The following is a 27,757-nucleotide window of genomic DNA, read 5'->3' as shown; positions in this document are numbered from 1 at the left end:
GTGGCCTGACCTTCTCAAGGCTGGAGTATTTGCTAGAATGACGATGACAGACGCAAGGCCCTCTTTCTGTGGGGGCTGCTGAGAGAAGGGGCTGGGTCGGTGGGGGAAACATGCTCACATAGAAGAAAGCTGGGGGAGGAGATGGAGCAAAAAACCGCACACCGCCGACACTGTTTAGCTCCAGCTGGGCTCAAAGCCAGACCAGCTCAGACTTTTCAATTATACGGGCTGCTTTTCTGTTTTGCACTTACGTCAATACGAATTAGATCTCTATTTTGTAACTAAAAGTCTGACTAATAGAATCCAATATCCACTTCAGTACCATTTCCTACCAGTTTCAGGTGTCACCCCCTCCTTGGCTGACACTTTGGGCTCCGGAGAACCTGGGGTGGAGTTTAGGGCTGGGCACCTAGGGTGAAGATTTAGGTGGACGGTACAGGGAGGGTGGGCTGCCATTTCTCACTTCTCTCCTCACCACCCCTGTTTAGCTCAGAGATGTTGAGTCTACTGCTATAATGGAGGGAGTAAAGACCCCTCATGCGTGCATGCTAAGTCGCTTCAGTAGTGTCTGACTCTTTGTGACCCCCATGGACTGTAGCCCACCAGGCTCCTCAGTCCATGGGATTCTCTAGGCAAGAATACTGGAGCTGGTTGCCATGCCCTCCTCCAGGGGATCTTCCCAACTCAGGGATCGAACCTGTCTCTCTTAAGTCTCCTGCATTGGCAGGTGGGTTCTTTACCACTAGCGTCACTGGGAAGCCCCCAAAGACCCCTCAACCTGCTACTGAATGGGAGTGTGGTTTGAACTTGCATCTGGATCTGCAGGCGAACCAACTGCCTACGGTGGAGTCTTCTTCACATCTAGTCCATTAGGGTTGAGCGGCTTTCATGTTGATGTTATGTGGGACACTTGTGACTTGGTTCCCTGATTGAGCTGTTTCTTCTGGGTTTGCCTCTTACATGTTGACCACGTTCCAGGGTTCTGTCCTCTGGCTCTGAGCTGTCCCCAGGAACGTGTAGTCCCCCATGGCCTCTCCATCTCCTCCATCAGCTGCCTGTCCATCCTTGTTGCATTCCAACAGGCCTGAGGGATGTGGCATATGTCTTTGGGTAATGGCGACACTGGCCCAAGTTGATTTTTCACAGGGCAGCAAGGGTGGGGTGGGGGCTAAACGGCAGTTGGGGAAGGTGATATTTGAAAAACACTTAGGTCAGGGACTTTCCTGGTGATCCAGTGGCTAAGGCTTCATGCTCCTCCCAATGCAGGGGGCCTGGATTCAATCCCTCGTCGGGGAACTAGATCCCACATGCTGCAACCAAGTTTGTATGCCACAACTACAGTTCCCAATGGCTGCAACTAAAACCCTGCACAGCCAAACAGACAAGTAAAAATAAACATTAAAAGAAAAGCACCTAGGTCACGTTCATCTTTTCCTCCCCCAAGAACATACTGGCCAGGCTGATAAGATAATCACTGACCTATATATGTATGACTCTTATTAAATTAATCCATCCCGACCCGAGCTTGCTTCTGGGTTCCAGGCTCATGGTGGACGCTTCCACTAGGATGATGCTATGAACACTAATCCTAGGATTACTATCAATACTAATACTAATGTAATTCCAGGGCACATTTATTGAGCAATCTGTCTGTGCCAGGCATAGTCCTTAACACTTTACATGTACTGATCAAAGCAGCTCTCTTGGGCAGCTAATAATTGCATGATCCCCATTATACAGATGAAGAAACTGAGGCTTGGGAAAGTTATACGACCCCTTAGGATTTGAATGCAAGCCATGTGGACTCCCGAGATCACCTGTTCAACCAGACCCTGAGCGTCCCACAGGTGTGCCCAGTGCTATGTTCCCAGCACCTTCTGCCACATCCACTTCTTTTTCTCTGTTTGCTCCCTGGTTAACAGGATCATTCTTTTAGATTTCCAAGCTGGGAGTCTGGGGCTTGCTCTTGACCCCTCCTGCCTCACTTCCCATGTTCAAGTCCCAGTGATGCTTTCTCTGAATTGGTACTCTGCAGACACACCCTTACTCGCCCCTGCTGTGACTGCCTCTGTTTGGGTGGCCACGTCCTGTCTCTAGGGGACATCTTTCTGCAGCTGCCTCTGGCCTCCTGCCTCGTCTTTGATCCTTACTCGCAGCAGCCCACCCTCCGCACTGTGACCACTTCAGGTTTCTGAACCCAAGGCGGTATCACTTGGTTTAAAACTCCCAAGACCTGCTTATTACTTCCTGCCAACAGTCCACACCTCAGCGCGGCATTCGAGAACATCCCGTGCTTGCCCCTCTCAGCTGCCGCGTGCTCCCCCACCAGGCTCTCCCAGCTCCAGCACTGCCAGCCTTCGACACCCTCTACATGTCTCCCTCCCCTTGGCACCTCTGCCCAGGTGGCCTCTCCCTCAGGGTCCAGGTGAAAGCCTCCCTGAACCCACAGGCAGAACGAGGGACTTCATTTCTGTGGGTAGGAAGCTGACCGTCTTGGTGTCAGTCGGCGATCACACAACAGACTTCTGCATGTAGTTACCTACTGGTTTTGTTTTACTAACACTTTTACTCAGTGCCAGGCATTGTTCTATACATGTTTCATAAATTCCGTAGTCATCATTGCTACCCTACCTGGTGGTCCATTTTACAGATGAGGAAACTGAGGCACAGAGAAGTTAAATAACTTGGTCAAGATCACAAGGCTAGCAAAGGTACAAGTTGGGATTCTAACCAAGCCAATCTGGCACTAGAGTGTGTGGTCTTAAGCACTCTGCGGTGCTGCCTCACCAGTACCCTCTGTGGGAGCCCAGAGAGGGGACACAGGCCTCAGGGGGATGCTGCAGCACCTGCTGGGTCTGGAGTGATATGCCTGGCCAGGCCTCTAGAGGCGAGGCTACGACCTTTAACCCTAAGGTCCTGCCTGGTCCACAGCACCATCAGCTCCATCTAAAGGAGTATCTAGGAGTCTGAGGCCAGACAAGGATGAAGGGAGGGTATGGAGGACAGGGTCCCCAGAGCAGGGAGTGGAGCCTCAGTGGAAAGAACGGGAGGGCAGGCTGGGCCCCACTCCCTGCATCCCTGCCTGTGGGACAGTAGGGTGACCCCTGGCTATGCCTTCTCTGGGGGTGGGACAGCTCTTCAGGCAACAGAGAAGCTATTCTGTGATAGGCCCCGGAGAGAGGACCGAAGAGAAGCATGATGTTATCCGGCCCAGAACAGGCCAGAGGCTGGAGAAGACTGGGGACTGATGCTTAGCATGGCCAGAGTAACAGGTGTGAGCCTGCCTGCTGCCCCCTTAGAACTCGGCTCTGGGCTAACCACCGGGGGTCCTAACGGGCTCACTTGGGATTCCAGGCCTTCCCCACCCCGACCATGGCTTCTGTGATCAGAGGCGAACTGCTCCTCCAGCTGTGTGTGGGTTCCAATTCCCCCCGCTTCATATGGATTTAACTGGTCTTGATTTTTTTTTAAAGTATAAACTGAATCTTTCTCTTGAAGAATCTCAGAAACTAGGCTGAAAGAGGAGTTCCAGTTCCAACTTCTTCCCCATTTTGAGCAAGTAAAGCCCATCCGTTAGACGCACTCCCACTCAAATTCAGTGGGTTCCAACTTGCTCTTCTCCCCCTTGGCTGTCCGGACTCTCCCTATAGTGGGTGAATTTGGGGGGTGATGCTTGCTGAGCTGAGGGGAGGACACGGTCTAGTCACAATGGCCTTCAGTCCCTTCTAGAGACACTTGTTACCAAGGCATTTCTGTGCATGCCTGTCAGACCCTTGGGGCATCAGCTACTCCCTGCAAGACTGAGAGTAGAGTAACTCAAGTTGAAAGTTTACATGGACCGCTCCTAGGGGAGAATCATCAGCAATGAAAAAAGAGCCTCTGAAAAACTAACAGGAGTCATTTGAGAAGTTATGATACTATTAAGACAATCTGTAACCTCATTTTTCTCGAATGCATGACAAGGAGAAAGCTCTGCTTTCAGGTAATTATGGAGGTAGAGTTTAGCGTGGTGGGGGCAGAGACAAATAGCATCTTTTGACCATAGTTTGTGAGCAAGGTCTTCGGTTGGGTCTCTTCCACATTTTATCTCAATTACCCTCCTGCAGAGCCCTGTGAGGTATATTAATTCCCCATTTTACAGATCAGGAAACTCAGAAGAAACGTAGTTCTGAACCGGTTAGTCTCATCTTCTGCATATAATTTTGGAAAAATAGCCTTTTCCCAGCTAGTGCAGTGACACCTCTCTAATTCAGATCCCCTGGCAATTTGAAACAGAAGCAAAACTGCCCATGGAGTGATTTTCTACTTCAAAAGAGCCCTGCTTCATTGAGTTTCATTGGTATTGATCTAAAGCTCACAGAGTAAGTGCCCTAGAAGTGTTACAGGTCAGGTGTGCTTGGCCATATGGTCAGACCTGCAAGCACAGACCACCACCACCCTGGCCTCTGCACCTGTCAGCTGGGCTGAGCTGACTCTGCAACTGAAGGATAATAAAGCTTACCTGCAGGCAATAGGCACCCTCAGATGATGACTTTTTCAATCACTTGGGTTGTCCCTAAAGTGGTCCAGATTAATGAGGTTTTGCTGTGCTTTGTCCCCCTGATGTAAAACCACGATGTGCAGAAGCAGGCAGGGGCCTCGGAAATCGTTTTTTCTGAAATGCCAAAAGGTGGCACGTGGGCTATGTCCTCCTTACTGCTCCCCAGCAGACATCACTAATCCATTGCAGCACCCTCTTTCCTGGGTATGCCTCAGAGTCCTTCTCCATGCAGTGCCCTTGGCAGCCATGACCAATTGATCAGAATTGGCAGGAGATGAGATCTACTTGTCACCCCTGACCTAGCCCAGTCACCTCATCTGAAAAGAGGTGGAACAGAAGCTAAGAGAGGCCAATGGCTGATGGCACCAGGAATTGGGACCTCCTCTCTCTGATGGTTTGTCTTTGAAGCTGCCTCCTGCCTCATCCCTGTTCCCTTCCCACTAAAGGTAGAACTGAAGCTGGGCTCACTTGGTGGATGTTAGGGGGTGCACAGGGAGAAGGAGACGGACATGAGTGACAGTTTTTAGGACCTTGCAGGTACAGGGGCTGTGCTTATGCCGTAAACAATTTTGGTTTAAACTACCAAAGCAGAGAGATCACTTTGCTGACAAAGGTCCATATAATCAAAGTCAAAGCTATGGTTGTTTCCAGTAGTCATGTACAGGTATGAGAGTTGGACCATAAAGAAGGTGGAGTGTTGAAGAATTGATGCTTTTGAACTGTGGTGCTGGAGAAGACTCTTGACAGTTCCTTGAACAGCAAGGAGATCAAACCAGTCAATCCTAAAGGAAATCGACCCTGAATATTTACTGAAAGGACTGATGCTGAAGCTCCAATACTTTGTCCACCTGAGACGAAGAGCTGACTCATTGGAAAAGACCCTGAGGCTGGGAAAGACTGAGGGCAAGCGGAGAAGGGGGCCACAAAGGATAAGATGGATGGCATCACTGACTCAGTGGACATAGAACAAACTCCGGGAGATAGTGAAGGACAGGGAAGCCTGGCATGTTGCAGTCCGTGGGGTCACAAAGAGTCAGACACGACTTAGCAACTGAACAACAACCATCTTATTATCCAGCTAGGATCACAGGGTGATGAAGCAGGAGAGAAAAAAGGTAGGTCCCCAGGCAAGCCCATTCCAGAGTTCCATGTCCACCACCAATGTAAGAAAGGTGACCCCAACAAATTTTCAGGCAAGTGCCATTTTTATTTGCAATATGCTACAAATCCTGGGATGGTGGATGATGCCTTCTGCATAGTGAAGCATCGCTTGGACAATCTATCTTCCAGTTGAGGAGATAGCCAAGGCTCCCTGGAGAACGGCTGGGAAATCAACGCTCATTGACAGTGAGGCTCCAGAGGACACTACCCAAGCGCAAGTCTCAAATGATTTCCCATTGGTACCAGCAGACTCTCTCTTGTACCTGAGCTTTTCACTTCCGCAAGGGAAGGTGGGTCACGTTGGTTTCTCATTTACTGGGAAAAGGAGAGGTCCTGAGAAGTCCAACCACTCTCCATGAGGCACCCTAGCAGGTAATAAAGAGCTTAGTGGCCTCTGCCTTTGGACTGGTGCCAGGACCACCGCAGAGAGAGCAGGGAAGATGGAGCTGCCCTTGACCGCCTTCTTGCTGCATTTCTGCTGTGGAGTGAACCTGGGGGGAGTGATGCTTCTCGCATCCCCCCCCTGCAACTAAGCCAGGGCTTCTGACTCCTGGCCCAGTGCTCTGTCCTCTCGCCTCTGCTGCTATTTCCTGTCCCAACACTGAACCTTAATCGGGATCACATCCTACTTCCAGAACAAGAATAAGAGCTAATACTTATTGGGCATTAACAGTATACTGGCAGGGGACCAAGCAGCTTTCCATGAATCAGTTTATTGACTCCTCCCAGCAGCCCTCTTACATAGTAGGTACTGCATGGTGCCCATTTTGCAGATGGGAAGACTGAGGCACAGACAGATTGGCAACTTCTGTCTATGAGGCCCCATGGCTAGTGGAAGAAACAGGATTTGAACCTGAGCTGTCTGATCTTAACCACAGACACAGCCTCCAGAACTCTCTATCACTTTCCCTATAATCATTCAACAGTCACTTCCTGAGCACATCTCAGGTCCTTTGAATCAAGAACACAGTCTCTGTCCTCAAAGCCCAACTTGTGCCTCAAGACTTGCAAGGAAGCACCAAGTTACAGCTTAAGCTGCTGTTTAGCCCCCTCCCCTTCCTCTCCCACCGCCCCGCTACACAGCACTCAGAACACAGCTAACACACAGCTTCTGCACATGGACTGTCAAACTTGATTCTCATCCAGGCTGTCAGTTTCTTGAAAAAGAACCACATCTCTGGCCTCCCACAGTGCCCTGCCCTCGGTGCACATTTACTGCGGCAGCTGACCCAGGCCCGGGGGAAGAGGACCCGGTGACAAAGGACAAAGGAGGCCCCTGTGCTCCTTACTCAGACCTTCAGACCCTCTTCTTTGCGATGGGTGTCTTTCCTGAGCAATTTCTCCACCTGCGGCGTCTAGGGTGCGATTCTTTTCATGCTCGTCAGGCCAGGTTTTGGTCACTGGACAATGCGATGCTGGAGGACCGCAGTTCCCTTGGGGAAGCCATGCTCACTGTCCTCTCACAGTCTGGGGACTCGGGGAACCCAGCACAGCAATCCCACCATGCCTTTCCTTCTGGTCTGTGTGGTCTGGACCCTGGGCAAGTCTCTCGATGGCATGATGCACTGGCAACTCTTTTCTTTGGTGGTCTTGTGACGGGAGCGAGCTCTCTAGAGCCTCTGATCAGAGTTCTGATCATGCCTGGAGAGTTGCCCACCCTTCACACAGATCAGGTGTTTGGGGCCACACGTGTGACGTGTGGCGAGCTCAGGTACACCTGGCCCATGGACAATAGGTCTGGGGAGAGACCGTCTCATCCAGCAACTTCCAGGCTGTTTTAAAGCAGGACGTGTGTGTGTGCTAAATCACTTCAGTCATGTCTGACTCTTTTTGACCCCATGGACTGCAGCCCGGCAGGCTCCTCTGTCCATAGGCTTCTCCAGGCAAGAATAGTGGAGTGGGTTGCTGTGCCCTCCTCCAGGGAATCTTCCCAACCCAGGGATCAAACCGGTGTCTCCTACATCTCCTAAATTGGCTGGCGGGGTCTTTACCCCTAGCGCCACCTGGGAAGCCCTTAAAGCAGGAGTCTGCCCCATAAAACAGACAGTGCTGAGGGAATGCACGTGTGAGCTTACAAAGTCCCGTCGTTCATTCTCCCTAAACCTTCCCCTCATCCTCCTGCCCCTCCAGGATTCTTGATCATCACGGAACAATTTGTAAAACACTGCCCTGTCAGAACCCCTCCCCACTTCAACATTTCCCATCCTTGCTGCTCCAACCTGTGCTTGGATTCTGCCAACGACAGGGAACTCACTACTTCTAACAGATGTCGATTTTTACCACTGCTGACCTCATTAGGAATTTCTCCTTAGGCTGAGTCACTAGCTGCCCACCTGCCTCTTGCCAGTGACAGCCGTTCAAAGGAGCAAAGGTGGCTTTCTCGCCTCCGTTTACTCATGTCTCCTCGGGGCTATGGTTTACAAACTGGTGTGAACCGCAGAGTTCCCTCTGTGTTCTAAGAATGCGTCCCTAACCCTGGTTACAATGTTCGTGAGAATGATCCCCAGCCCATGCCCCCCGGAGGGTGAGCCTGAGATGCTGGCATCTGAGCAGAGAGAGGTCAGCACAGCCACCTGCGGGCTCCAGTTTGCGTCTGGCGAGGGGTGGGCAGGGACCCAGCCAATTAAGGGACCCACCGTTGGGTTCTCTGCACCACGCTGTTTCCAGGTGCATCTCGACAAAAACAACTTCAGAGGTGCAAAAGTTCAGCTGCCCCCTGGACGGGCTTCGGACCCCGCTTCCCCTGCCCGCCTCCCTTCCATCCCCCTTCCCTTCCTGAAATCCAGTGGAGGCCCCGACCTTCGCCAAACACACGGTCACTCACCAGTTCCCGTGTTGCTTACATCCTGGGAATCTTTTTACTTCGACTCCAGAGCAGTCAGTGCGTCAAGACCTACAGAGAAGAAATAATCAATATTAAAAGCAGGGCAAGGTGAACGGGGGTATCAACTCCCATTTCTAGAAGGTCTGAGGCCCTGGGATCCTGGGATGGAGATGGGGAGGAGAAAGGAAATGGTCAAGGCCTAGCCACTCGTTAAACTGACCTCAAGAATCTTGGGGCTTTGTGGTGATGCTGAGAAAAAGAAAAAAAAAAAAAAGACCCTCACACTCTTGGGTGAGTCAGCAGCTTTCTGAGAAGCAGGCCTTTTAGGAGAGTGAAACTAAAAGCAAGATGTGCTGGGTGGGGCTGGGGACGCGTCTCCTGAACCCCCACTCCGAGTTGCCTTCAGTCCCTGGTGTCGGTTCCTTGGCAGCAACAGAGGTTCACAGTTGGTGAGGGTGGAGAAGGAAAGCTTTGCCTACAGGCCTCAAGTCCAAAAGATACGGCAGTCCTGGAAACAAAAGCCCTCCATGTGGATTTCCGCCCAGGGAGACTCCTGCTGGGCAGAGCCCTGTGTGCTTTGAAAATTCCTCAGGAGAGCGAAGAAGCGTTCATTCCCAGCGTGGCAAGTCGAGGCCTGAGCTCTAGAGGTTTCTGCAGCCGGCCGAGGCCCACCTGCAGCGCACACGTGCGCGTGGCGAGCCTGCCTATGAGCCGCGGCTGGGACCACGCTTCTCCTCACTCCACACGCCCTGCCCGCCTTTACAGCCAAGCTTGTTTTTTCTTGTTGCCCTTGGAATTCTGAGGGGAGCAGAGGTTTCTCTATTCATCTCTCCCTGTTCTCAAAGGGGCACCCCTTGGGGAAAAAAATCTTTATGGCCATACCACTAAGTGCTATCGCTATGGCAGGTACTTCAAACGTGGATCCATATGTCAGAGGTGAAACTGCATCACCTGGGAACTTGTTGGACCCTAAGCATCAGAGCCTGCTTTTTAACAAGCTCCTCAGGTGATTCCCAGGCACATTAAAGTCTGCAAAGCATGCATTTCTAATCCCCTTCATCTGGGAAGGAAGGAAGGAAGTCAGGAAGTCGTAGCCCATTCCCCAGGGGAAGAGACAGGTTCAAGTAACCACAACTTGGCTATCAGGATTTTAATGATGCTGAGTGGTAAAGCTCATCCAAACCTGAGTTCATGTGATTCCGGAATCAAGTGTTCCTTTCCTCTGTGCTATTCGGGGAAGCAAAATGAGAGGGTGATGGGACAGGCAGGCCTGGCTTGGTGGGAGGGGCCGGGGCAGAGCAGTGGGCCAGGGATCGGCAGATGACTTCAGGCCTGGAGAAGGAGGCTGACGGGTGAGCGCTCAGTGAGGGAGGCATTGGGTGGGGAGGGAGGCCGGGGTCCCCTCCTCCTCACTGTCGTCAGAGGCCAGCAACATTTCCCAAAGGTCATCCCAACTTCTGCATTGAATCCCAGTGATTAATTTACTCTGATCCCAGTGTAGCTGGATTTGCCCTCTGCCCTTAGAACTGAGCATCCGGCAGGAGAAGGCACCCCAGGAGGCAAGCTGACCTGAGTAGCCCGGCAGGAAGGACAATACTCTGTAAAGCCCCTTACAGTTTAGAAAGAACTTTCCATCCACTAGGAGCTCATCTGCTCTTTCAAAGGACTCGGGGATGTCACTGGTGCTATTCTGCAGTTGAGGAAACTGAGGCACAGAGAGGTTAAGTGATTTTCCTGAGGTCACACAGCTTTTGGGCAGGATGGGGTTGAGGTCCTCAGAATCCAAGTCCAGAGGTGCGAGCTCAGCTGCTTCTGATGGGGAAAGGGATCACATCATGGGTTTATGGTACCCTAGGGCTTCCCTGATAGCTCAGTTGGTAAAGAATTCGCCTGCAATGCAGGAGACCTCGGTTCAATTCCTGGGTTGGGAAGATCTTCTGGAGAAAAGATAGGCTACCCACTCCACTATTCTTGGGCTTCCCTTGTGGCTCAGCTGGTAAAGAATCCACCTGCAGTGCGGGAGACCTGGGTTCGATCCCTGAGTTGGGAAGATCCCCTAGAGAAGGAAAAGGCTACCCACTGCAATATTCTGGCCTGGAGAATTCCATGGACTATATAGTCCATGGGGTCGCAAAGAGTCAGACACGACAGAATGACTTTCACTTTCATTAGTGCCTAGGGGGCTTCCCTGGTGGCTCAGATAAAGAATTTGGCTGCAATGTAGGAGACCCGGGTTTGATCCCTGGGTTGGGGAGATTCCCTGGAGATGGGAATGGCAACCACTCCAGTATTCTTGCCTGGAGAATTCTGTGGACAGAGAAGCCTGGCGGGCTACAGTCCATGGGGTCACAAAGAGTCGGACGTGACTAACACTTTCACTTGGGTTAGTGTGCCCCAACTCCATCTTGCCTTACTCTCTGCTCACAGAATGGGTTTACTGAACAGACTTGTGGACCAAGAAGAAAACAGTCCACAACCCTCAGAGGGTGTGTGACTGGTAGGTTCCTTGATGTAAACTGGCCAGCAGGCATCCTTCCGTTATGTAACATTTGTTCTGCTGAACGTGCTTCCACAAGGAGGTTCAGTGCACACAAGGCATACAGGCGAATGACGTCAACAAAACCTGGACGTCGCGCTGGTTCATAGGCAAATGTTCCTGGCACGTTAATACTTTGCACCACCAAGTGAGGGTGGCTGGATGCAAGGCACACACCGCTGAGCAGAGCAAGCCACAGGGGTCCGCCCTCCCAGCTCCTCCTTGGGGCTCCGGTGGCCACATGCTCTGTCTGAGGTGCTCGTGTGGCTCGGTTTGCCCTGGTCTTTGTGCAAAGGCTGGGGGCTCAAGAGACCACCCATCCTTGCCACACTCCAGCAGGGCCTGAAAGTGCTCTGCCCCAGGAACTTGGGATGAAGACATCTGCCCACTTCTGCCTCTATACCTAAGCAGCCTCAACCCTTCGCTAGCCCCTTCCATCAAGTCCCCCACCCCGGCCCTGTCTTTTAAAACAATATTGATTGGCCTATAGTCACTCAGGCCCTATAGTTATTGTATTTATTCTAATTCAGAACTTACGCCCTTTGAACTCAACTGGTATCGTCACTTGGATTGTGCTTCATTACAGAGTCATATGAATTGTGAATACTCTGCTTCAGCCCAGTTATCCCCCAAATGCTGTGATTTTTGAATTTATCAGAATGCAGGGTTTTATAGGCACACATATAACATTTTAGACCAGAAATGCCTGCATAATAGAAGTTATATTTTAGGTGCTAATATCTGTGTATAACAAACATGTAGTATGTATTTTGTAGTTCAGTTGCTCAGTCGTGAATGACTCTTTGCGACCCCTTGAACTGCAATAGTTTTTAAATATTACCATGTTAAGACCCTGATACTAGGAAAGACTGAAGGCAAAAGGAAAAGGGGGCAGCAGAGAATGAGATAGAGAAGGCAATGGCACCCCACTCCAGTACTCTTGCTGGCAAATCCCATGGATGGAGGAGCCTGGTAGGCTGCAGTCCATGGGGTCGCTAGGAGTCGGACACGACTGAGCGACTTCACTTTCACTTTTCACTTTCATGCATTGGAGAAGGAAATGGCAACCCACTCCAGTGTTCTTGCCTGGAGAATCCCAGAGATGGCGGAGCCTGGTGGGCTGCTGTCTATGGGGTTGCACAGAGTCGGACATGACTGAAACGACTTAGCAGCAGCAGCAGCAGCAGCAGAGGATGAAATGGTTAGACGGCAACACCAGCTCAATGGACATGAGTCTGAGCAAATTCCGGGAGATAGTGGAGGACAGGGTAGCCTGGCGCATTGCACTCCATGGGGTCACAAAGAGTTGGACACGACTTAGCGACTGAACAACAACAACAAACCATTATTAAACATTGAATATATTAAATATCTGATGAGCAATCATTTATTGAGGTATCCACACACTGAGTAATCACATATCCTGATTCTATGCTAGGTAGTAGACAGACATAAATAAGATCCAATCCTTACCCTCAGGAAAGCCACAGTATAAAAAAGGAGAAAGATATATAATAGACTGAAGGTGAGGAAGACCAATGTATATAGAGGTGGTATAGGTGGGAGCAGCTAACGGATACCCTCATTTGTCTCAGGATAAAGACCACACTTCTCACCCCAGGGCCTCTGACCCTGCGAGGTCTGGCCAATGCTCATCACTCTGCCTTCCCCTTGCCCCACTGTGTTACGGGCTCCCGATGCCCAAGCTTTTTGAACCCACTGGATTCCATGCAGCCATGTGGCTACCTTATCTGACACCCTGTCTAGTCAATGCTCTGTCCTCCCACTTCCCCAAATTAACTCTGAATTACCCTGCAGGACCGAGGAAGGTAATGCATACAAAGCATTCAGAATCATGTAAGTGCTAGATATAGTATGCACGTACACAGAACAGTCTGTTAGCTACTATTATTATTGGTGATACTTATTATTATCCCCAACTGACTAGGTGCTTCTTCCTGGGCACAGAGGTGTGGAGTGGGGCTTGGCTGGAGCTGCAAACAGTGAATTCTTCTTGGAGCTGGGGAGTCTCAATGAATCAGTTCCATTTTCCCATTTAGCCTTTTCTTTTTTTTTCCCACTTTTTTTGGACATGCATGTAGAATCTTAGTACCCTGGCCAGGGATCAAACCCGTGCCCCGCTGCAGTGGAGGCACAGGACCATGAATGAAGTCCCTCCCCTTGAACTCAGCACTGGGGCATCACCCACTAGACACCTGATCCTTCCTAACCAGTGTGGGGGTGAGGGCACTGGTCTCGGAAATGACACATCTGAGTCTGGTCTTGGTTCTCTCACACACTTGTGTTGTGATCTGATGCCGAGTCCTGCCCTCCCTGGGACCTTACTTTCCTCACCAGCCAAGTAGAGCTCTGAACAGAACCTGCCTCCTTGCTGCACGGGGGATTCAGTGCCGTGGTGCCCACAGCAGTTCCTGAACGTGGAAATGACGCTCGTGTTGTGAGCAGCAGCATAAATGAAGGAAAAGGCTTTTCACTGTCCTTCAAGCTCTCCCTGTGTACACATTTCCAGTCTTTCTGGCTCAGCACACCTCTCCCCAGGAAATGATCACAAGGCACAAAATCCCAATGAGGAAAAATCTGCCCATAGGATTTTCCCTACAGGTCCCTCCTATCCCCTCCTGGCCTAGTTTAAACCCACTGGATGGCTGGACAACTGCAGGGGAAAAAGAGGAACAGTGCTTTAACCATTCAGAGACGAAGAAAAACACCCAGGGTTACTCCCTCTCTCGCAGTTTATTCCAGTCCACTTTTTCACTCGGCAAACATTTAGCAGATGAGTAAGAAATTCCGGGTCTAGTAAACAGGTCATGATGTCCTGGGGTGATGGCCTCATATTGAGGAGAGGATGAAGAACCCATGGAGGACAGTACTGGGGATCAGCAGGTTTGGGTTGGGGCTACTGTGCTCACACGAGACAGGAAGGTCAAGTTCAAAGAAGGTGGTAAGTTACAGGCCACTTCTGTGCAGCCATGATTCTGTAGGCCGGCAGTGTGGTCTTAAGTTGCCTGTCTTTGCACCAGGAAATGTTCCACTTTAGAAACCAACAACACCTTTAATTCATAAGAGAGATCAGTGAAGGACGAGCACAAAAGTCACCACTTCCTGAGTGCTTGCTCTGAGAGGCGCACTGAGTGGGTCTTCCATGGCTTCTCTGTCTTCATCACAGCAACTCTGAGGAGCAAGTACTCAATACCCACTTTGCAGACAACAAGTCTGAATCTTAGGGTGATCACACGTATCACCCTGAGAGAAAACATCCAGTGACAGGCTTGAACTCAGGCCTGATTGAACGGTCTTTCTATTCCCCACCACTCCCTAGGTTGCCCCTTAGACTTTGACTCCATGGCTGGAGCTGCTGGCAAACTGGGCCATCTCTTCCACCAAAACCAACCTACTCTTCCACGAAGACCTGATGGCCCCACTCGAGACTATAGAGGAGGCTGAGTTCACAACCTCCCCGGGGTGTGCAGGTGCAACTTGAAGCATTGAACATTGACAAGAACACTGAATGCTACTCTAGAATTGGTCTGTGTTTGTTCCCAAATATTTCTCCTGAAAATTGTCAAATACAATCAACACTCCAAGAAGATGTGCCCAGCACTGGGCAGGGCAGTGTTTAATTTGCTCACTGCTGTCTCTTCAGAGAAGAAACAGGCGATGGCACCCCACTCCAGTACTCTTGCCTGGAAAATCCCATGGACAGAGGAGCCTGGTGGGCTGCAGTCCATGGGGTCGCGAAGAGTCGGACACGACTGAGCAACTTGACTTTCACTTTTCACTTTCATGCATTGGAGAAGGAAATGGCAACCCACTCCAGTGTTCTTGCCTGGAGAATCTCAGGGACGGGGGCGCCTGGTGGGCTGCCGTCTATGGGGTCACACAGAGTTGGACATGACTGAAGCGACTTAGCAGCTGTCTCTCCATTCCTTCAGCAATCTTTTTTAAAATATTTACTTGGCTGCACCAGGTCTTAGTTGCAGCACCTGAGATCTATCTTTGTGGTACGTGGGCTCCAGAGAGCATGGGCTTAGTTGCCTCCTGACCTGTGGGGTCTCAGTTCCCCAACCAGGGATCGAACCCAAGTCCCCTGCACTGTGAGGCAGATTCTTAACCACTGGACCAACAGCTCTCTATGGGGCACTGGCTTCAGGCCAGCACTGGGGAGATAAAGTGAGCCCTACCCTTGCAGGACTTCCCAGGTGGTGCTAGTGGTAAAGAATCTGCCTGGCAATGCAGGAGACTTAAGAGTCCTGGGTTTGACCCCTGGGTCGGGAAGATCCCCTGGAGAAGAAAATGGCAACTCACTCCAGTATTCTTGCTTGGAGAATCCCACGGACCAAGGAGCCTGGTGGGCTATAGTCCGTGGTGTCGCAGAGTCGGATATGACTGAAGCGACTTCACACGCATGCATGCACCCTTGCAGCTGGGCTGGAGAACAGACTCCAAAGACGTGACGGGGAAGCACATGCAGTGGTGGCAAGATCACCAGGGAGGCAGATGGAGGGCCTGGGGGAGGGCAGCTGGATCTGAAAGGCAAGCGGCAGCAAACCTGGCCAAGAGAGGAAGGAAGAATCCAGAAAGCTAGAGGGAATGTGTGCAGGGCCGAGGCAGGAGGAGGTGCACTGGACAGCCAGCAATGGAAGCCGGCCAGAGTGGCTAAGGCCGAGCAGGCCAGAGAAAGAACAGGAGCCAGCTCCTCCAGGGACTCGCTGGCCTTTAAGAAGCTGGATCTTTATACCTGTCAGTGATGGGAAGTCACCAGAAGAGCTGGATTCCCAGGGTCTGCAGTTCTCAGCACACAGTGGCCAGCAACAGTCCTTGCTGAAAGGGTGGTGGAATCCTGTTAGCCCCCTGGCCCCCTCAGGTCCTCTGGCAATATGAGAAGCACCGCCTAGGACTCTGCCATCTTTACAAAGAGCTACCACAGGGCAATCTGATTTGTGTAGGGAAAAATTCTCCCCGGGCACCTGGCCTGAGCCTCCTTCTGTCAGGCCTCGTCGAACCATGGCTCCGGCGTGGCTGTCGGCAGATGTGTGCGGATGAATACATCTTTGATTACAGCTCATGTTTCCGAGGGAAAGACACGGCTCCCTGGAGACTGGGAGTCTATGAAAATGAGCCCGTGCAAAAGAGATGTAAGTGAGCTGGAAACGCAAGCCCTCTGGGCGGGCGCTGGTTTCTTTCTTTAAAGTAAATAACAGCAGACAGGACCAGCCTGGACGAAAAGCAGGTTCTTCGCCATCCCTAATGTGTGTGCGTGCGTGCAGGTTCTTTGTCATCCCTAACATGTGTGTGTGTACAGGCTCTTCGTCATCCCTCATGTGTATGCATGCTCAGTTGTGTCAACTGTGTGTGTGTGTGTGCAGAGAGGACCAGCCTGGACGAGAAGCAGGTTCTTCATCATCCCTAATGTGTGTGTGTGTGCACGCACAGGTTCTTTGTCATCCCTAACGTGTGGTGTGTGTGTGCAGGTTCTTTGTCATCCCTAATGTGTGTGTGTGCGTGCTCAGTCATGTCAACTGTGTGTGTGCGCACACGCTCAGTCGTGTCAACTCTGTGTGTGTGTGTGTGTGTGTGTGTGTGTGTGTGTGTGCAGAGAGGACCAGCCTGGACGAAAAGCAGGTTCTTCGTCATCCCCAGTGTGTATATGTGTGCATGCTCAGTCATGTCAAGTGTGTGTGTGCAGGTTCTTCATCATCCCTAATGTGTGTGTGTGCATGCTCAGTCATGTCAACTGTGTGTGTGCGCACACGCTCAGTCATGTCAACTGTGTGTGTGTGTGCACGCACATGCTCAGTCGTGTCAACTGTATGTGTGTGTGTGTGTGTGTGTGTGTGCAGAGAGGACCTGCCTGGACGAAAAGCAGGTTCTTCATCATCCTTAACGTGTGTATGTGTGCGTGCTCAGTCATGTCAAGTGTATGTGTGTGTGTGTGCAGGTTCTTCATCATCCCTAATGTGTGTGTGTGCGAGTGCTCAGTCATGTCAACTCTGTGTGTGTGTGTGTGTGTGTGTGCAGGTTCTTTATCATCCATAACGTGCGCATGCTCAGTCGTGTCAAGTGTGTGTATGCGTGTGTGCATGCGTGCGTGTGTGTGCGCGTGCACTCCGTCATGTCCGGAGGTGGTTAAAGGGACTGATCTGTGAGAAAGTGGTACCTGCTTAGGATATGTGAGTGTTATCACCGAGAATGGGTGTGCCTGCTTCCCTCCTTCCTCGGGGACACTGATTTAACCCAAATTTCTTCACCATAGGGAGACTCACCTTAACCTTAAGTCGCTCACTCAGTCGTGTCTGACTCTTTGCGACCCCGTGGACTGTAGCCCACCAGGCTCCTCTGTTCATGGGATTCTCCAGGCAAGAATACTGGAGTGGGTTGCCATTTCCTTCTCCAGGGGATCTTCCCGACCCAGGGATTGAACCCAGGTCTCCCACATTGCAGGCAGATGCTTTAACCTCTGAGCCACCAGGGAAGCCAGGGAGACTCACAGACCTAGTTTATTTATTTACTTTTCTTTCTGGGGGGCGATTCCTCCTCATACTGCTTTCTGGAAACTGCTTCAAGGCAGCAGCTGGTGCAACTGTAGAAGTCGCTGTGTTTGTTTCCCTTCTCCCAGCTAACATAATCCTGTGTTGTCTCTTCTGTGATATCTGAAACCTGCTGTATCACATATTTTGTGTGGCATAAGGCAGAAGGGTAACAAACCCTGTTTAGAATATGGTTTCCACTACTTAAGAGCTTTGTGTCCATAGACAAATTATTTTCTCTTCTCTGAGCCTTAGTTTTGCCATCCACAAAATGGGCTAAGATGGGCCTTAGATAACATTCTAAAAGTAGGCTGCTGTAGTTTGAGCCCAAGCATGTCTGAATACAATTATTCCATTTTCCCCACGCTGTCTCTTGAACTTGGGACATGTACCCCCACCCCAGCTCTAATTACCTGGCACATAACAGGTGCTTAGTAAATGCTGGTTCTGCCTCCCTTCTTTCACATATCTATTTTCCCACTATGCTGAGTATAAATTGGGGTATCCAGGAGGTGCTTTATAAACCCATGCTATATTGGTCCTCCAATGTGCACTTCAGCAGCTGAAAATACAGAAGGAAAAAGGCAGCTAGCTGTGTTCTCTTTCCCTTGACTCTTGTTTTGAACCCTTTATTAAATATCTTAAGTATTATTTGCCTTCAGGGTCAAAACACAGTTTCCAGAGATGTCCACTTTGCACTCATAAATGAATTCTCGCTAAAGTCTCTTTCTTTTTAAAATTTTTAAATGTGTGTGAGAGAGCATAAATATACTGACTCATAGCTGGAAAAACTCTCTCCCCAACACATTCCAAATTTGTCGAGTCACATGAACTGAGTAAGAGCGCTTCATGTGGCTGCTAGCCCCGAGCTGGCGAGCAGTTACGCCAGTGAAGGCTCGCTCTCCCTTCCCTGCCCCCTGCTCCGAGCCAGCGTATCCAGGGACTCTGCAGATGGCACTGAATGCCCGACACAGGTTCAATGAATGCAAGGATTGGAAAGGACCTGGCAACTACCTAAAGCCAAACTCGAATTTTGCAAGACGGTGTAATATTAAAAAAAGAAAAAAAAATCAAAGAAAAATTTACATATCGTACTGCCAAAATCTAACAACTTCGCTTACTGAATCAGGTCTCTGCTGGGCATGACATCAAGCACTTGACAAGCATGACTCATCTAACCTTCACAGTCAGCCTGTGAGGTAGGGAGGTTATGACGATCCTCGATTTACACGTGGGGACACTGAGGCATGGGTGTTAGAAACTTGTCCAGGGTCCTGCTCTGTGTCGGTGGAGCTGATTCTACCCACTGCAGCTATAGAACACATGCTCTTACACATCCGGTCATTCATTCTGGAAGGAAAGAATCTTTGTGCTACACAGAAGGAAGAAAACTCTATTTATTCCGCACATATCTACCCAACACTAGAATCCAAACACCACATCAGATGTCAAAGAGGGGGCTGCTGATGAGCATGGGCAAAACGGGGTGATTGGTGACTGTGTCCAGTGAGTCTGTAATTGTGTACAGGAGCTATGATGTTTGCACAAACAATTACAACACTAGTAAGTAAAAAAAGGGGGCTTCCTTGGTGGCTCAGTGGTAGAGTCCACCTGCCAGCGCAGGACACTTGGGTTTGATCCCTGGATCAGGAAGTTTCCTCTAGAGGAGGAAATGGCAACCCACTCCAGTATTCTTGCCTGGGAAACCCTATAGACAGTGGAGCCTGGCCAGCTACAGTCCATGGGGTCGCAGAGTCGGACACGACTTAGCAACTAAACAACAACAAAAGTAAAAATGGCACCTGCAGAATTATGAAGTGGGGTGCCTGGGGGCGGCTGGGTAAGGTGATGACTCTGGCTGGGGAGATCCGGAAGGCTTCCTGGTGGAGGCGCCTTCAATCCAGTTCAAAACTGGATTGAAGGATGTGTATGTAGGATTCAGACAGGAGGTGGCTGGAGGAGGTCCTGCCTGCTTATCCCAGTGAGTACACACAGATGGCCATGGCCCTGGGAGTTCTTCTCTTGGTTTAGACTTGGGACCCACCCCCACCCCAGGAATGGCTGAGCCTCCATGTCTGCAGATGAGGAGCATGGGTAGAGGGGAAGGAGGGTAAGAGGGGCCAGGAAGGAGAAGATCGGGAAGGGGCTGCAGGACATTGGAACACGGGGTGGGGTGGGGGAAGGGAGCAGATCTGGCCAAGCTCCAGATGCGCTTCCTCAGAGCAGGCTCCTCGCTCTGTGGCCTCAGTGTCTCTCATCTATGTGCTGAGTTGCTTCAGTCGTGTCCAACACTGTGCAACTCTATGGACTGTAACCTGCCAGGCTCCTCTGTTCGTGGGATTCTCCAGGCAAGAATACTGGAGTGGGTTGCCAGGCCCTCCTCCAGAGGATCCTCCCAACCCAGGGATCGACCTCGTGTTTCATTATGTCTCCTGCATTGCAGGTGGGTTCTTTACCACTAGGGCTACCTGGGAAGCCCCCACTCCTATCTATAGGGAGGAAGACAAAGGAATTGCCTGGGTGGAACCTCGGAGAGCTCCCAATTTATCCCATCCGTTTGGAGGTGAGAGGAACCAGGACCAGAGAGGGGCTGAGCTTGTGGAAGTCCATGGATTTGGATCCAAGTTTATGGGACGACAATGCAGAAGTCCCAGTTGGGCTGCTTTCCCCACATCCACACCCTGAGGGGCATGCCACCTCTCAGAAGTCCGGGAAACTCCAGACACGCTGTGGGAGGGGAGACGGAGGACCCCAAATGTGCCTCAGCTGGGTCCATGGGCATCAGGCTCTGACACCCCCGGTGGCCATGGAAAGTTCGGCCCCAGTGCTGACAGTGCAGCCGGGCCGGCCCCCCAGCGGGTCTCCTGGCTCGGCCCTGCCCCCACGGGCACCTGTCCTCAGCGGACCCCTCCCCCACACTCAGGACGCTTCCAGGAAACCGTGACCAGTTCCCCTCGGCCCTGGTTCTCCCTGACAGGCTGTACATCTGGTTGTGACTCACAGCGCTGGATTTCCACCCGGGCCCTGCATCTTGAGTGGGGCGCCCAGTCTCCAGAACGAGCAACCTGCCCACCCGGCCGTGGCAATGGGGGCTGCTGCCCTCGTCAGCTCATGCCGAGCTCATCCATGGGGCGCCTCGGGCTCCTGGACTGACACTGCTCTCGGACTGGGCTCAGGCCTGAGCAATCTCTGAGGGTCCCTCAGATTCCAGGCTCTTCAACCGAACTCCCCTCTCCCTGCAGGGATGCTTGCTGCCCCCCGACCCCGCCCGCAATGCCAAATCTTCCTCCTCCCCTGTCCTGCTGCCCCCAGCACTCCAGTCAAGGCTCTGCTCCCCTCTGACAGCTGGTTCGGCTCCGCCCTGCTCCAGGGCTGGAGGGCTGGGCAGAGGTCCTGTGTCCCCACAGGGTGGCGGCCTCCAAGGGTGGGGTCGCATGTCACAATGAATGCCAACTGTTCATGTGGGCACCCAGTGTGCCCACCTTCAGGCCTTCACGACTGCCGCTTCCCCACCCAGAAGACTCTGCCCTGAGTCTTTGGCCTCAGCTTCTTGTCCAATTCACCTCCCCAGTGAGGGCTTTCCTCCCATCCTGCCCTCTGCCTGTTTTATTTCTTTACAGCCCACGTCCCATTCGCCAACGACTGACTTGCTTGCTACCTGATCACACATTTCCTTGTTTATCATCTGGCTCTTTGAGGAAGAAGGAGAAGAAGGCATCGCTCTGTCCTGCTCGCCACCAGATACCCCACACCCGGCTCGGAGCCCCGTACACGGAGGATGCGCTCAATAACTGTCCCTCCAGCGGGGTCCCCAGCGATGCTGGGCCGGTGGACATGCCTGGATCTCACTTCACCCTCACACAAGCCCTGTGTGGTCAGTATCACTGTCCTCCTTTCATAATAAGGGGTGCGAGGCTCAGAGAAGGTGGGTAGATTGTCTGAGGTCACTCGGCCAGCAAGTGGTGGAGCTAGGTATCAAACTTGAATTTGCCTCATAGGAGAGTCTGTGATTTTGACCACTGGACTCCGCTGTTTGCCTTCGGTGTTTTCCGAATCCCCATAGTGAGGACACAGGAAAGACCTGCGGATTGAATGACCTGCATGCCATGTGATACGGACTGAATGTGCGTCCTCCATACCCCGAATTTATACGCATGCGTGCTGAGTTGCTTCGGTCGTATCCAACTCTTTGTGACCCCATGGACTGTAGCCCACCAGGCTCCTCTGTCCATGGGACTTCCCAGGCAAGAATACTGGAGTGGGCTGCTATTTCCTAGTCCAGGGGATCTTCTTGACCCAGGGATCGAACCCACGTCTCTTACGGCTCCTGCATGGGCAGGGCATTTCTTTACTACTCGCGCCACTTGGGAAGCCATGTTGGAGCCCTACCCCCAGTGTGACAGTATTTGGAAATGGGACTTCTAATGGTGGTTAAATGAGGTCATAACAATGGGGGCCTGATCCCATATAATTAGTGTTCTTAGAGACACCAGAGAGCTTGCTCTCTCCGAGTACAAAAACCGAGGAGAGGCCACGTGAGAACACAGCTAGAAGGTGGCCGTCTACAAGCGAGGAAGAGAGTCATCACCAGAAACAGAAAGGAATGGAACCTAAGTCTTGGCCTTCCAGCCTCCAGAAACTGTAAGAAAATAAATTTCTGATGTTTAAGCCACCCATTTTTATGGTAGTTTGTTACAACAGCTCGAGCAGATGAACACAGCTTGTTTTATGGAAGCCAAATTGCCAGGTCTAGGAAAGTAAGTGCTCCTCCTCTCCTCTCTTCCTTTCTCCCCGCTTCGTTTAAGCACCGACAGTGGAGGGAAGCACAGGAACCCCCGAGGAGCTCCCAGGAGACTCAAACTGCTGGCCCATGGTTTGAACACCAGCCACAGAGCTGTTTTGTTGGGCTGGCACATATTTTTAAAAAACCATAAGGAATCAGAAAGCTCTTAGTCTGGTCCTTGCACATGCACACTGCTCCTTGCTGTAACTGTCCCTCTCTCTGAGGCCTGGGTTTGGTGCCAGTGACAGCAGGTGAGCCAAGCAGCAAAGACGCATGGTTCAGGGTGCCCTGGGGCAGAGTGACACTGGGCAGGGAAAAGGGCGTGGGGGATGGCGGGTCACCAGAGGCTGCAGGGAGAAGGTGGCTTTGGCCTGGTCCCTGGAGGGTGGACAGGAAGTCACCAGTCAGAAGGGGAAGGAGGGTGTGTTCCAAGGAAGGCAGTGGAGAGGCTAGGTGCAGGGCAAGGGCATGGCCTGAGCAGTGCGGTTGAGCGTGCCTGAGTGTGAAGGTGGAGGGGCTAGGACACGGGCTGGAGGGGTGAGTGCCTCGGGCTCAGGGGCCCCTGACACCAAGAAGTCTGAGCACTGTCCTCTATCCAGGAGTCACGACCAGGAGTCCCTGCAGGCTTTAACTGGGAGGGGTCACCAGACAAGCTGAGTTAAGACAGGCGGATGCTGGGTTAACTGCTTCCTCACTGTGTGACTACACGCACAGGTCGCCCTGGAGCCATGCGGCCTCAGGCCCCTCATCTGTAAAATGGGGGTCACAGGGTTATTGTGGAGACTGCGTGCATGCTCAGTCATGTCCAGCTCTTTGTGATCCACCGGACTGTAGCCTGCCAGGTTCCTCTGTCAATGAGATTCCCCAGGCAAGAACACTGGAGTGGGTTGCCGTGCCCTCCTCCAGGGGATCTTCCCAGCCCAGGGACTGAACCCGCATCCCTTGTGTCTCCTGCATTACAGGCAGATTCTTTACCCACTGTGCCACCTAGGGTGACTGGGGTTAATAAGTGTACTTACTCCCAAGGTTGGTTTGGGGAACTTAATGAGTTAACAAGTATAAAGCACTTGGAATGTCCCTAGCACCTGGTAAGACTCAGGCAGTAAGAGTTACTATTATAACTGTTTAAGGACACAGGTTATCTCAGCGGTAGAGTTGAGAATGCATCTTTGCATGGCCCCACACTGAAATATTTGATTCTTATCAACACACCATGTTTACTCAAGGTGGAAAATGGACTGACCTGTTTTTGGAATAAAGGGCACATTCATGCAGCCTGAGTGCCCCATTTCCAGAACATTCCAGGCCACCGAAGGCTGACAGTAAAAATTCAATGGAGCAATAGGGCCTCTCGGACACGTTTCTTTCCCCCTCATATTGTACTGCCTAGGGAGGCAGTAAAAAAAAGTTCTCACAATTTTAAAAATTAAACAGGAAGGAGACCCAAATAATTTCGGAGCAATCTGCGTAGACGTGCTGCGCTTGGCTGCTGTCGCCCTGGTGCACTCACATCGCACGTTTCCATTTCCAAAGGTCTGTCACTACGGTCTTTTGTTTCTGCCTCCTGACAGATGGAGATTCGGAAAGTGGGTTCTGGCAAGAGACTAGCTGGTTCAGATCTTTTTGCTACCAATCTTGAGTTCAGTAGTCCAGGGACATTTATTTATTCTTGTGCCCGACAAAATGAGGAGGGGACCACATCAACACCAGTGGCTGCTGGGAGAGCTGGAAGACACACACAAAACCAGAGCCCCTCGCGTCATCACTCCCTCATCCAGAACATGCTTCTCACGAGCTTAACAGCTACTCGGGGCTGAGGACTCAACAGTCATCAAAACACAGTGTCTCCTTCCAGGAATGTGATGGGGGAGGGTGGACGATGCGACAGACAAATAAACAGCCAGTGCCAGGTAGCCAGATGTGCTTTGGAAAAAAAAAAACAAAAAACAGAAGATGGTGGAGATTTGAGAGGTTCTGGCTGAGCTATGACCCTGAAGTGGCCAGGCAAGGCCTCCATGACAGCATGTCTTCTAAGCAGAACCTGAACGATACGAGGGAGATCTTTCCCACGTAGATAATGGGGGAAAGAGTGTTCCAGACTGAGAAGGAGCAAGGACAAATGTGTGTCCGCGCGTGCATGCGCGCGCGTGTGTGTTGCTCAAGGCTGGTGGCAGAGGGAAAGGTGATGTGGCTGGGATTACCATAAGGACTTTGGCTTTTGCTCTGAGATGCGGGAAGCAGTGTAGGGTTTAGAGTAGCGACTGACAATCTGACCTGTGTTTTTAAGAAGTCTGTAGTTTTGAGGAGAGGAGACAGTCAGGGTTTTGTGTATGAAGTAAGCGGAGGGCTGCAGCTGAGAGGGGCCGAGAGGACAGCCAACGGCAACTGCAATGACCCACGTGAGAGGTGACGGGGCTTGAACTGGGAGATGGGGATGGAGGTGGCAGGGAGCAGTACCACGGGGCTGAATATGACCCCAGAGGTGGCATTCACAGCCACCAAAATGGGAAGGGTGCCCCCTGGAAGGGTGCAACGTGGTGATCCTGGGAGCCGGCGGTCACACTGGGTATATATTTTGAAGGCAGAATAGACAGGACTTATCAGATGTAATGAAGTGGGAGAGAGAAAGAGGAAACCAGGATTTTTAAACAGAGGTATCTATTTTCTGAGAGGTAAAAGAATGAGAGGCAAGAGTTAATTTTAGATGTGTTCAGTTTGGGAAGCCTCTTCACAAACGTTAGGGATGGTAGTGAGGATGGTGGTGATGGTGATTATGAAATGATGACTTGGTGAGGATTATGACTTGAGCAAATGCTGAAGGTTTGCTGTGTGCTGGGCATAGCGCAAAGAACATGAGATGCATGAATGTGTGTAATCTCCATTGTCATCCTCATTTAATAAACCAGTGTAGTGGGTTGAACTGTGTCCCTCTCCCCCAGTGACATGTCTACGTCCTCGTCCCCAGGACCTGTGAATGTGACCTTACTTGAAAAGAGTCTTCGTGGGTGCAACTAAGTAAAGGCTCTCAAGATGAGATCATTCTGGCTTCTCCAGATGGCCCTAAATTCATCAGCAAGGGGCCTCATAAGAACACCTGGAGAAGAACCCACCTATGAAAGGTGACGGTGAAGGCAGAGGCGGAGCTGGGAGTGATACAGACACAAGTTACGCCAAAAACTTCTAGATGCTGGAAGAGGCAAGGAAGAACTCTCTCCTAGAGCCTCCAGAGGGAGCAGGGCCCTGCTGACTCTGGATTTTGGACTTCTGGCCTCCAGAACTATGAGAGGTTCGATTTTTGTTAAGTCACCCAATCTGTGGTCCTCTGTCATAGCAATCACAGGAAACTAAAACGGCAGGGAAAGTCCGGCACAGAGATGAAGTCACTTGCTCAAAGGCACGCAGCAAGAGTGCCGCAGAGCTGGGGATGCTTGCCTTTAGAGCCGCTCACTCAGTAGGCGGGTGCTCTTCACCCTGTGTCTCCAACGAGGAACTGGAGGTCAGAGCCACAAGGCCATGCCAGGAACACAGCTGGTGGACGGCAGGACCAGGTTCCCTTGGGCTTCTAGCAGGGAGGCTGGACACCTTTCCCTGCCCTCGATCCCCACCTCTCCACTTTGAAAAACCCAGAAAGGCCCTTGTCCAGATCGTCTAGTGCCTCTCGGCCGCCACCACGTGGATCCAGGGCTCTGCTGGGAATGCCACCCAATCTGGTGATTCCAGTCTCCAGCTGCTCTGGGTCCAGGAACAAGTGGCCCCAGAGAGACCCTGGTGGGGTGGTGGCCTCGGTACCTAGATTTCAGTGCCACCAAGGTTCACAACAGTCACTTAGCAACAGCGTACCATCTGAATTTCAAAACCACCTCCTTTCCGTGATACCGACCCTGAAATCCTCTTGGCTCCCCTCCCACTGGGGACACAGGGACTGAAGAGGGAGGCGAGCTGGGGCAGGCCACACCCGCTGTGCTTGAACCTCTGCCCGCAGCTGAAATCAGCCTGGAAGCAGAAGCAGAAAAGGTCCATTTTCTCTCCCTCCGATGCCCGGAAAAACATTTTACCGGATAGAACCCAAATATTAGGGATCCAGGGAAGATGATATCCTTCCCCACCTCCCCCCACCCCTATGCCTCGTCAGAGCTTCAGCATTTTCAGAGATGGACAGAGGGACTTGTGACAATTGGGGCCTGTGAAGGGGCCCAGGCATCTTCCCACAGAGAAGTGTGTTTTTAGAGCCCTTAATGAGCAGAGGGCGGTTCATGTCGGGGGTGGGCTGGGAATCGGGGGTGGTGGGGGGGTGTTCTATTTATGAAGAATACAATCATTACGTTCAGGTCAGTGGAGGGAACCACTGGGCTGAAACAAATTTGGGGGCTGGGGAGGGAGGAACATTATGGCTGCTTCAAAAACAGGACTGTCTCCCTGGCCCGCCGACTGGCCCAGAAGACCCCCGCTCTCTCCCCCAAGGTGCACACACACACAAACAACACAAGCACCACACACGCTGACCCTCAGAAGCACACCTGGGCTACGAGGTAACCAGGTCCCACTCACGCACACACTTACTGGTTTGTTCCTCTCTGAGGGCAAACTGAAAACACGCTCCCAGAACGGACCCGCACAAAGCGAAGCACTGTCTCAACAAGGTCCCCACCGCAGAGCCTGCAGAGCCATCTCCACAGTGCCCAGGACAAGTGTGGAAACCTCCTCTGGAGCTGTCTTCAGAGGCAGGACAGGTGGCGAAGGGTAAAAGTGGGCACATGACTGTATAATTGCCCCCGATTCTGACCACCCCTCCCCAACAACTGTATTTCTAAAGAGTGACAGTCCACATTCCAGAGATGTGAGCCTTGGCGCCACCTGCAAAGGGCAGAGATTTGATGACGAGGATAACAGTGTGGGGTGTAGGGATGTTCCTGAATGTTCTTGGGGGTCTCAGAGGCTCTGGGTTGGGGTGCTGCCTCTGGAGTAAGGAGTAAACTTCCCATCGGGATGACTTGATGAACACACTACCCCTCTGCACAGGCGAGTCCTGGGGATGGTTATTTCACTATTTTCTACAAGGCAGTTGCATAACATCATGCCACCTGCTCTGGCCCTGGCCTGGCACATGGGAGCTGGAGAATCACAAGGTACGAGGTGCGGCTTCTGTCCCCATCGACCTGATGGGGGAGCCAAGACTCACACCTGGGATGGGTGAGGTGGGCCCGGGAGGGCTTCGATGCAGAACTCCATTGGAAAAGGGTGCCATGAGGGTGGGGCTCAGGGAAGGAGGAGGTGGAGGTGGGGTCTGAACCCTACTTCAAAGAATGGGGCGCATCAGAAGGGGGCACCCAATTGGGAGGCAGGGAGGCGGGGACAGGCCAGAACA

At 51.7% G+C, this 27,757-nt stretch overlaps 1 protein-coding gene across 11 annotated transcripts in view; it reads right to left on the bottom strand.

Annotated features, from left to right (window-relative positions):
• The window catches only part of ZHX2 (zinc fingers and homeoboxes 2), a 181,433-nt gene that overhangs the window by 88,308 nt on the left and 65,368 nt on the right, over nt 1–27,757 (bottom strand). For 3 of the 11 annotated variants that reach the window (XM_086337033.1, XM_086337043.1, XM_086337039.1), the window contains exons 1-2: nt 8,746–9,256; nt 8,526–8,594 (exon numbers count right to left, since the gene is read on the bottom strand). The gene's annotated coding sequence lies outside the window, so the exon portion shown is untranslated. Of the gene's footprint in view, nt 1–8,525; nt 8,595–8,745; nt 9,257–9,407; nt 9,431–15,820 lie in introns of those variants that run through there. The other 8 variants (XM_086337036.1, XM_086337044.1, XM_086337034.1 and 5 more) reach the window with 6 other exon arrangements.

This window comes from Bos grunniens, chromosome 14, assembly GCF_055505025.1.
Source record: "Bos grunniens cultivar Pamir isolate PY7600 chromosome 14, Bosgru_T2T1.0, whole genome shotgun sequence".
Taxonomy (NCBI): domain Eukaryota; kingdom Metazoa; phylum Chordata; class Mammalia; order Artiodactyla; family Bovidae; genus Bos; species Bos grunniens.
Note: the sequence above shows the minus strand (reverse complement) of the source record. Positions and strands in the feature narration are given on the sequence as shown.